Here is a 10,565-nt window from a genome sequence, read left to right as displayed (position 1 = left end):
TCACGAGTATTCTACAATATTTAATGCTTCACGCAGTTCTGTAATTTATGGTAAAAGCAAAAACGTTAGCATAATTCCACTGTACAGTTCATGCAGCAGTAGTTTTTACGTTTAAACTTATAGTTTTAAACCGTAGTAGTTTACAACATACACCGACGGCTTTTGATGCTTGCGGAAATCTTGCTTGTGTCCCGCTGTACAACACATGCTGTTAAAACGTGGCAAAATGACTTTAATAGCTAATATCGCCAAAGCTCCAGATTGACAGAATGTAATAGATTCATAAGAATGCAAATTAGGAATTTTAGTCTGAAGACTGTTTAAAAGTTTGTACCTGGTGAATATGCTACGTTGTAATGCAGGAGCCGTAACAATTACATCTTTGCATTGATCACAACAGCATTTTTTTCGCAGTACCAGTCTTTACACGGCCTGCATTATAATGTAATTACCAGACACAAACTGATTTTACAAAATCAAAAAGCAGCTTTATAAGATCATTTCTAGTGCTTTTATGTCAATTTACCAAAAAAATGAGAACAATAAAATAAGGTAATGATCAGACTTAATTAGAAAGCAATAAAACCTGTAAACTTCCAACCAATTAAGTGTCATTGCGCGTTTTGCTTGCCAACACCCCTGCGTTTATTTGCATTTTTGTTCTGTCATTGGTTATGTAAAAGTGTCGCAAATCTGCTGCTCCGCATCCGTACCATCAAAGGCTTTGCGGCACGCTGGTCGTGCCTCATTTGCTAATGTGTACGAGATGTGAGCCCTTGTGTTATAAACCTTGCTAATTTATAAGCCATCCTATGTAAAAATGTCTGTTGTATGCTTCTTAAGCTTAACCTTGTGCAGTAATTAACAAGTGCTCCCAGAACTGTTTCGTAACAATGGTCTTTGTTCTACTAGAATGCTTCTGTCTTGTGCAGCCAGTTAAGAATGGTTGGTATCTTTATTTCAGAAAAATATGCGCTTGCTTGTACATTACTTGTGTGGAGAATAAAATCATTAGTGAGGCTGCGTTGTGGTGAAGGTGTGTTCTTGTTTTGGAAACATGCAAAACGTAAAGAGATTCGTTAATTAGGCTAGATACGGAAGTGGTCCTGCAGTTGATGTACAACAAGGATCGTTGTTAGCGTTTCTTGAACTGCTTGATGTTTATTTTAGGATAAACAACCTTAAAATAGTTACTGGGATTTACTTTGTATACAGTGCAGTGTAACATGCCTTCATTCAAAGAAAAAGAAAAAATTGGAGAAACAACTAAAACAGGTACAATATTAACTACTTGCTTCAACAAGTTATTTTTCAATTACCACTGGATTTTGTGCTCATGATTTGCAGTACCTTTTTACTCTATAAAGTTGGAGTGTGCTTAGCCGATTATTCACCATTTAAGATTATTTGTTGCAAAAAAAGTTCTATTTCTTTGAAAACATTTTAATCAACTTTTTTTTTTTTTTCGCGCTAATCTCCACTAAAACTACATTTTTATGATAAAAATGAGTATTTTTTTCTCGATTTTTTTATGAAATGGTGCTTCTTTGAGTTTTTGCACTTTTCACCCTTTTTTTACTACTCACCACAAAAAAAACTTCTACCAGCATAAACAGGCACACCCTGTTAAGATCCAGCAACAAAAATGCGGCGTTTCTTTAAAACTTGAATTGTGTGCGTAACTGCATGTTTTAAAAAGGTTAATCCGGTCGTAGGATGGATTATAAAGTTTCGTGGATTGCTTTTTTGCTTTCAATAAACAAGTTTGCTGAAATTGTTATGCAATTTTGCGGCATAACCACGCCTATACAAAGCACCTGTGTATTTTACTAAGGTAAAGCGCCGAATTTTTATGGAGATTTCGAAAGTGTTTGTTACCAGTTCGCTACTACGACTTTGTTCGTTGTGTGTGGCGATGTTAGGCCTGTAAATACCTTACCAGGTGATCACGCATTTTTTGGGTTCTAGCTGCTGCTAAAAAGTAGGTAGCAAAACATGAAAAGTTATGTGTATAAACGGGTGTAACTGATGTGGCCTTCATATCGCTGATGATGCCATGAGCATTTGCCGAAACGTTTGAAATATAAAGTATGTCGCTTTTTGCGTCTCTTTGGGGGTCGTTATTTTTACTAGCGATGCACCGAACCCGTCTCAAAAGGTTCGGGCCGAAACCGAATATTCGGCCACGAGGCCGAATAAATTCAGCTGAATCAGGCCGAACCTAAAGTCCCCATTCCTATGGATGTTTTCAACTAAATCTTGTGTTGTTGATGCGAGTGAAGTGGTTTATGGTACTCCAAAATCACTCAAACCTTTTTTAAACATTTTTTGTTAAATTAAACTCGAGGTTTTGTTGAACAAAAATCTGCACTAATGTCATCATAAACTAAAAACTATTCGTTCTTTCCTTTTAAAGTCTTCGAAAATGCTGTTTTGCCAGAAAACATTTTCTTGCGCTACTAGTCTTTCCGGCCCCCGATATCATCTATAATCTTTTCGTAGTCAAGATATGCGTGTATTCGCTTATCAAATGAAACCAATAGATCCGTTTGTTTCAAAATTTAAACGTGTTGAATACACGTTTCATGGTGAGCAGAAACGCTAATCGCTCACGTTGAACCACATTTTGGCAAATACATTTAACTTTGTGACGTTTAATTTGTTGTTTATAGTCATACTGTGTGTTTTTATTCTTTGCAATCGTGCATTTTTGAATTTAGTTACACAACAAACTTATGAGCATATATAATATGCACTTGTTGTATAATTCAACATTGCAGCGATCTGATTAGGGTGAAACTAAAACCGCCATAACTAATTGAACAAGAAACTTTACCGAGTTGAAACTCGCGTGCACCTTCGAATGCAAAGTCCAATTGCCTGCATTTCTGGTGTACAATTCAGTCCTTTGTTGTATTAAAATAGACCAACGTTTTTAACGAGTTTTATGGGATTTTGATGTCAAAATGGGCGACATTTTAATTCTCGCAACTGCACACAAATATTTTAAACCAATGCTCTTTAACTATTTAGTGTAAAAAAAGCTCTAAGGCAGATGTGGCCAACAGTTTAAATTTACCAATAATTATAAATAATTTCGTCTTCATAAAACAAAATCGACTTTAAATGGACTGTTTTTCGACGATTTTTGATCAGATTTATGTCGGATTTTCAGTTTTAATTTTTAAAAAGACATTTTGAAAAAGAAAAAAAGAAAAATCGTTTTGAAAAAAGAAATTTCAAATGATTTTTTATATTTCAACAATTGCTATTATTCTGTGAAAATATTTTTCTATTTTTTTTTCTTGCTATTATGTGTGTCTTACCCACAGAAAAACACCTTCTGTCAAAATATTTTTCTTAACCTTCAAACCTGTTGAACCGGCGTAAGTTCATTGCGTGGGTGTTATCTCTTATGGGTTGATCATATCGCCTTGATGCTGAAGATTAAATGATGAAACGGCAACTTATGGCAAATATATCTTTTCATTATCACCAGACTTGCCCGACATTTAACCCAACTTTTTATCTAAGGGCGTCGACCTCAACAACAGGAAATTATCTTGTTTATCGGGTTCACCAGTAGTTCAAGTTTTTGCGCGTTTTTAAGTCATTCCGTTTTCATAAGAGTTTTTTTTTCTCGATTGGGAGAATGACACACATTTGTAGATCAAATCCCCCTCAACAAACTTAATTAATCGCAAAATGCCAAAGAAAACAGGGTTTCAAAAACACCATAATCCCAAAGCCATATATTGGCTGAAAACATCAACTTTTAACATTTTCAAATGACAATAAAATGTCTGAACTTGGTGCTCTACTGTTACGTGTATTTGATTGTCTGTATTTTGTTAGGGCGTAAAATATTTACCAAAACAGAGGATTTTAAAAAGACTTTTAAAAAAATCCTACCGTTTATTATTACTGTTTTTGAAACACCATTAATTATTCACCGTAACTAACAATCCAAGCCCCAAAACAAGGCAATTCCGACTCCCGATTTATCTGCGCAAAAAAGAGGCCTCTGCACTCTTGGCTGTGAAATACCACATGGATTAAGTCGGGCTTTTATCAGTAAACATTACAGCGCATACACTTGGCACTTTGATGCCTAAATCTTGAGTCGGTGACCATTTGACATTCGATTTTCTGGGAGTTGGGTTGACCGCAATCAACACACTAAACGCATTTGAGCTCGTCTTGCGGATGATTAACGTTCGCATTCTATCTAATGGGTAAATAAATTCCCAACAGGTGGTTTGTGATCTCAAATTCCATCAGGGTTCAATTAAGTTTAAAAATGATATCATCGTTGGTAAGATTGATTTGAAAATTGAAAAGTTCATTTTGAGTGTGCACAATACACATTGGGTTGGACGTTGGTTTTGTTACGCAATATCAATGTTTGAGGTTTGATTCGTCAGCAAACATGCAGTATTTAAAGCCGAGTCGGTAAACCGAAATTTATTTGGGGTCAACTAAAAAAAATGTCGGAAAGAAATTTTGGATTCGCAAGGATAGAGAGAAAATCCCCTTGTTTGAACGTTAATATGGTAAAATGTGCCTCGTGTAATCGTGTGGTTAGTAAAGTTAAATCTCTTTTAAACACTTTGGCGCGTATACTCATTGCAAGAATTATGATTAGATCCATGCGTAAGCATTGTCTAAGACAGTGGTTCTCAAACTTTTTTTGTTGCGACGCCCCTAGAAAAGTTTTCTGGACTTGCGACGCACCAGCAAATAAAAGTAAACGAGGAAACCTCTGATTAAAGTTGTGTTTATTGATACAACAACAAAAAGCCACGAAACAGAACTATTCTGCGACGCCCTTGGAAAATTGAAATGACGCACCAGGGCGTCCCGACGCACAGTTTTGGAACGACTGGTCTAAGAACCATACAGTTTACGTTTACGACTTTTGTTGACTAATTATTTGCATGAAAGTGTCGGCTTTTATTTGGACAGCGCTGCTTTTAAAAAATCAGTAACTATCAGTTGCTACACAGATCAAGTTGTTTGCCAAATTTCATTTTAATTTAGTTGTAAAAAAATAATTTCCAAAATCATATTGTGTGCTTGTTACATAAAGGCTTACTGGTTGGCTTCATGTTCAAGTCATGTTTTCCAATTTTTGGGTGAGTTTTCTATGTGTAAAGTTCGCCAAGAGAGATAACATTGATCTTGACACACCGGTAACATTTTAACCCTCTTATTCAGCCGGTTCATGTGACTGACACTAATCCGCACAAAAATGCGACCTGAACGAGTGCAGAGTGCGAAATAATTTGCCGACCTTGGGTTGTCACCAACGACAAACAATCTACGTCGTTTTGCTGCGTTTTCTCCGAATTATTTATCGCTGTCCCGTCGCATCAACAGGGCGTTGATTTGGGCGGACATTTTACAGATCAGAAGTCTACGTGATACGGACCGCGATTCGTAGAAAAGTCGACTGACGCGTTTTTCCGGAAATCAAATGTTAAGCGCCCTAAAAACGCAGCCCATGAAGGTCAATGTTCATCAATTAGCAAAGAAATACTTGTGGCCTTAATAATGCTTTGTTCTTTGTCAAATAATTGACGAGTAAAATGATAACTTTACCAGTTTTTCTAATAACATGTGTCAAATTGTAAACCAAATAATGCTATTTTCGCAATTTTTTTTAACCGACATTTCAACGTCTTATTAAGGTTCGTCAGGGTAATTGTTCAACTAATAGGCAATAACTGTTTAACGAATAAACGCTTGTTCAAGGTAATTGTTATCGATCTAATAGTAAAACCTGGAATTGATTTAAGTTCATGAACAACATTTAGTCGTTCGTCCTTATGATTTTGATATATATATCTCATATATATCGATATATATCGCCTTAACGGCACCATCGGTATCTGTAAGCAACATAGCACTCTGTATCGGTAAAACTTTACGCATGAAATATATGCAGGGTTGCCATCGACTTGAAACCAAAAATAAGGACAACTGAAAATAAATTATTTTAACGAAGAGAAACAAATGTTTTTGAACAAATCTTTGCATATATACGAGACATGACATAATATTTGCAATATTTTTGCCAAAAACAAGCTGTTCCAGCAACTCCTTGTTCGTAGAAAATACTTCGTACATCTTACAACACCTCAGGTCTTGGATTACTTTTACTTAAAGCAGAGAATTGACTACTAATTGTTGAAAATAAGACAAAATAAGGACTTAAGTCAAAAATAAGGACATTTCTTAGAAATAAGGACAATGAACTTTTCTAAGACATATCCCTTCAAAATAAGGACGGTATGGCAACCCTGAATATATGGTTGTGTCATTTTTATCTTTTTTAACTGTTTTGTTCGATGCCTATAATCAACCGACAGTAACTAGTACACAATATTGAATAACCGAACAAGGCAATTTAATATTTTTAGCTGCAGATGTAAACTTGTCTTTAAGGCCCGATATCAAATTTTGCGATTATCAGCAAGCAATTTAAATGCAAATTTGAAACGCTTTAGTGAATGCCAACGCGGATGGGCAAAACTGTTTAGTGTTATTAGTTTCAGCAACTTAAATTCACTTTTCGCTTTAAGCAGTTTGTGGGCAAAACCAAGAGATTTGGTGGCGTTGCAACACCAGTAGTTCTCAAACTGTGCGTCGCGACGCCCTGGTGCGTCATTTCAATTTTCCAAGGGCGTCGCAGAATATTTCCGTTGCGTGGATTTTTGTGATTGTATCAATAAACACAACTTTAATAATAAATTTTCTCATTAATCTTTATTTGCTGGTGCGTCGCAAGTCCAGAAAACTTTTCCTGAGGCGTCGCAACAAAAAAGTGTGAGAACCACTGGTTTACAGAGTAAGTAAACTTGTTGTGCTTATTTAATTGGGCTCCACTGGTTAATATAATAAATATTTTGCGTAAAAGGTGCAAATTTGAGAAATTTGACATTCAAAACTGTTGCCACATTGTGCAAGGCTTTACCCAACGCCATATTCGTATCCAAAGCTTTTAAACCAAAATTGGATTCGGCTTTACTATCTTGATTAAAGGTTGTGTGTTTTCGCGAATACGTTTTAGTTTTGCAGTGTGGTTCGCTAAACTATTTCAATGCCTTTTCTAGTGGTAGCGAGCGATAACAACTCTTAATTGATTTCTAAACAGATCATGGCCGTTGTGGCTGATTTACTTTCGAATTTTACTGGTAGTTGTTAATTCAATGTAAGCGTGTTTGGTGGTAGCAACAACGTGAATACAACTTGTAACATAAAAGTTCAGACCACGGTCAAATGATAACGTTAATTGTGTTTGACCCATCATTGATAAATTTTACCTGTTCTACTTTACCTATTATACCTGCACATTGATGAAGGAACGTCCATTCACTTTAAATAATTATTGTCTGTGAGGCGTATTTCGCTGTGTTAATGGATTCTATAAATTTATCATAAAAAAAAGTCTTGACCAATTTCTTATTCTTTTGATAATCTCAATGTTTTAATTGAATAAAACTGACGACGCCTTCGAAATAGGCGAATTAATTTTTCTGTTTAAAAAATTTAACTGACTCTGATTGCTGCAGCTCTTTGTATATTATTTGTCTTATTGTTGTGTTTATTGTTCTGTAACAGCAGGTGTAAAATTTAATCCTGCTCACAGCCTTCAATTATTGTTTTTCAAATTTCTGTTACTTGGTTGCAACGTAATTTTGGGACAATATTACGAATGACCGAATCGTTTCGGCAGAAAAAATATGCTAATTTATTCATTAGCAATATTACATGCTCGCTGATTTTGTCCTTTAATTCAAGATAAACCTTTTGATAACCTTTAACTAATAATGTTGCCGAGAATTTTAAATCGCTTCTCCTTGAAAATGGAGATTGGAAAATTCCTGGGATTTGAAGTTCGCTCGGGCGGTAACACCACAAACAGAAAGATTACCTCGACCCAAACCATTAAAACGTCAAAACTTAACGACAACGCCCTTTTTGTGATTAATCTTGGCATGCCAGTAAACTTATAATGCTTATCTTGTTTGGCAAAACCTGTGTGTAATCTCCTATTAGTCGGCTGCTTATTTTTTTTATCTTGCTCGTTATTGTGTTAATGTTACACAACAAAATGGCAGACTTGGCCGACAGTAAAATTTTTCAACCAAAAACACTTGAATTAATTTATCTTTTAAGTTGTCCAAATAAATATCAAAAAAAACATTCATACTGTTTTGCCGATTGTTTTGCTTTCACACATTAAAAAGTGTAAATTATTTGCATAAAAATGTAGTTTTTGACCAACTGATGACCATAAAAACACAATCAAAATTAAAAAAAAATGAAACTTGTGCCTGATTTTTTAGCAACAAAACGTAGCCCTCCGGCCCCTCCCGTTTTTTCATCTCTTTAAGTACCAACATAAATAATACGTAAACATTATGCAAATCTTTTGCACAAAAATAATTTTAATCATTGTTAAATCAGGCTCATCAAGGACTAAACACGAAAATATCATGTTCACATTTTTATATTTAAATTTGCTGCCTAAATAAAACTTCCTCTAAACAGAAAAGCGGCATTTCTTCAACCCAGGAAAATCTAAAATGAAAAAAATAGATCTAAGACATTATAGGTTAGTGACGCAACATATTATTAATTACGCGTAATTTTTAAGTAAATTACTTCTGGGAATCATTCCCTGATATATTGTCATTGTTGTAACGATTTCTACATCTTATATTCAACAAGTTTAAAAACATTTAAAACCTGTACAGTATTACCTTTCTTATTTAAAGTAAATATATTTCACTATTAAAGCATGGTCAGTTGCTGCAAAAGAATTAATTTCGTTTCATTTAATTTTTTGCATTACATTCACACTGTCAGCTGAACCGCAGGTACTTTTTCTTGGCAAGTTGATTCGGTTTCGTGCGTCATCGCGTATTAGGCGACTTTTGATGAAGTTTTTCTGTTGTTTACTTGGCCTCGTGACTCATCGTACGTCAATGTATCTTAAGGCAGTGGTTCTCAACCGCCGGTCCGCATCAACTATCCTGCCGGTCCGCCAAATATATTAAAATTTTATACCTCAACTGCAAAATGCAAGATGTTGAAGGCATAGAAATCGTGTGGAAGTCAACGCTCTACTTCGCCTTGCAAAAACTTCATTAGAACCGCGTTTAACGCGTATAATATCAAACAGACAGCAGCAAACACCTCATTGAATTGAATTTTTCATAGTTCTTTTGAATTGCATATTTTTGTCGTGATTACGTCCGCAAAATTTGTTTTGAAAGTTTACCGGTCCACAAACTTAAAAGGTTGAGAACCACTGTCTTAAGGCACATGCAACTCCATGCAGAAATATATAACAATCTTAAGGACGAATGACTTACTTTTTTCATGTAGTTAAATCTGCAAACATAAGGTTTATTATAGTCGGGTAATCAAATATTACAATTTTAGTAGCGCTTCCGCATTGTGAAAGTGATTTTTATTTGTCATAATTTACTTCACTCGTATCAACGACACAAGGTTCAGTTGAAAACATTCATATAAACGGGGATTTTAGGTTCGGCTTGATTCGGCCCCGAATATTCCGTTTCGGCCCGAACCTTTTTAGGCGGGTTCGGTGCATCACTAGTTTTTATCCACCAAGCGACGAGCTGGGTGATTTTAATTTTCTGTTGTAACTGCAATTTTTGCAATGCGGAAATTAAAAAATAAATTAAATCCTATTTGCACTTTCCAGTGAGTTGGGGTCAAAATTCACAATATTTTTTTTACGAATAAAAGCATTGAACCCTCGTATGAAAATCTAGCTGTAAAGAATACATACTATTAACGTCTCATCGTTGCAAATAATTGACCGTATTCGCTGGTTTGTTTATTTGGTTTAAAACACTTTAGTAGTCAACTGAACATGGCCTACTTATTTTGCAGATAAAGTAAATTTGGGTATCGAATGGTGTGCGTTTGTTTCACCTGACAGAAGGCAACAGTCGAAGAAACTATGCTATGAGGTAAGACCCATATTTATTTGTGATAAAAACAACTGTGATTTTTATTTTGAGTTGCTTTCCAAAAAGCAATGATTTGAAATTTTTTCGCAAAAGTTTTATTAAAACAAATTAAAAAAAAAATTTTTGGAATAAAGTTTTTTGAAAGATTACGAAATTTATATGCTAGGTACGAAGAAAATCAAATCAAAAATCGTTTTGTAAAATTAAACGAATGTCAAACGCTGTAAAAGTCCTCACTAATAAAAAAACAACAGCCTCTGTTTAACAAAATGGTGAAGGCATGTTTGGCATTACAACTGCTGTCGCAAGTGGTGAAGTTTGACGTTGTAACGTTATATTGCAAAGCTATCAAAGCACTTCGGATTTTTTTTAAGAACGCAGCAAACAATGACGCAATAATTGTGCGCGCGAGCTTAAACCACCGCAAGAAAAGCGGGTCGAAGTTATTTCGTGATCTCCGAAAATATGTGAAGCTTATCCCAGTAGCTCAATGTACATTGTTTGCATCGCATTCTTGGCCTGATTTTGTCTAGAAACAATCCTAATTCGGTTTGC

This window comes from Phallusia mammillata, chromosome 6, assembly GCF_965637545.1.
Source record: "Phallusia mammillata chromosome 6, kaPhaMamm4.hap1.1, whole genome shotgun sequence".
Lineage (NCBI taxonomy): Eukaryota > Metazoa > Chordata > Ascidiacea > Phlebobranchia > Ascidiidae > Phallusia > Phallusia mammillata.
Note: the sequence above shows the minus strand (reverse complement) of the source record.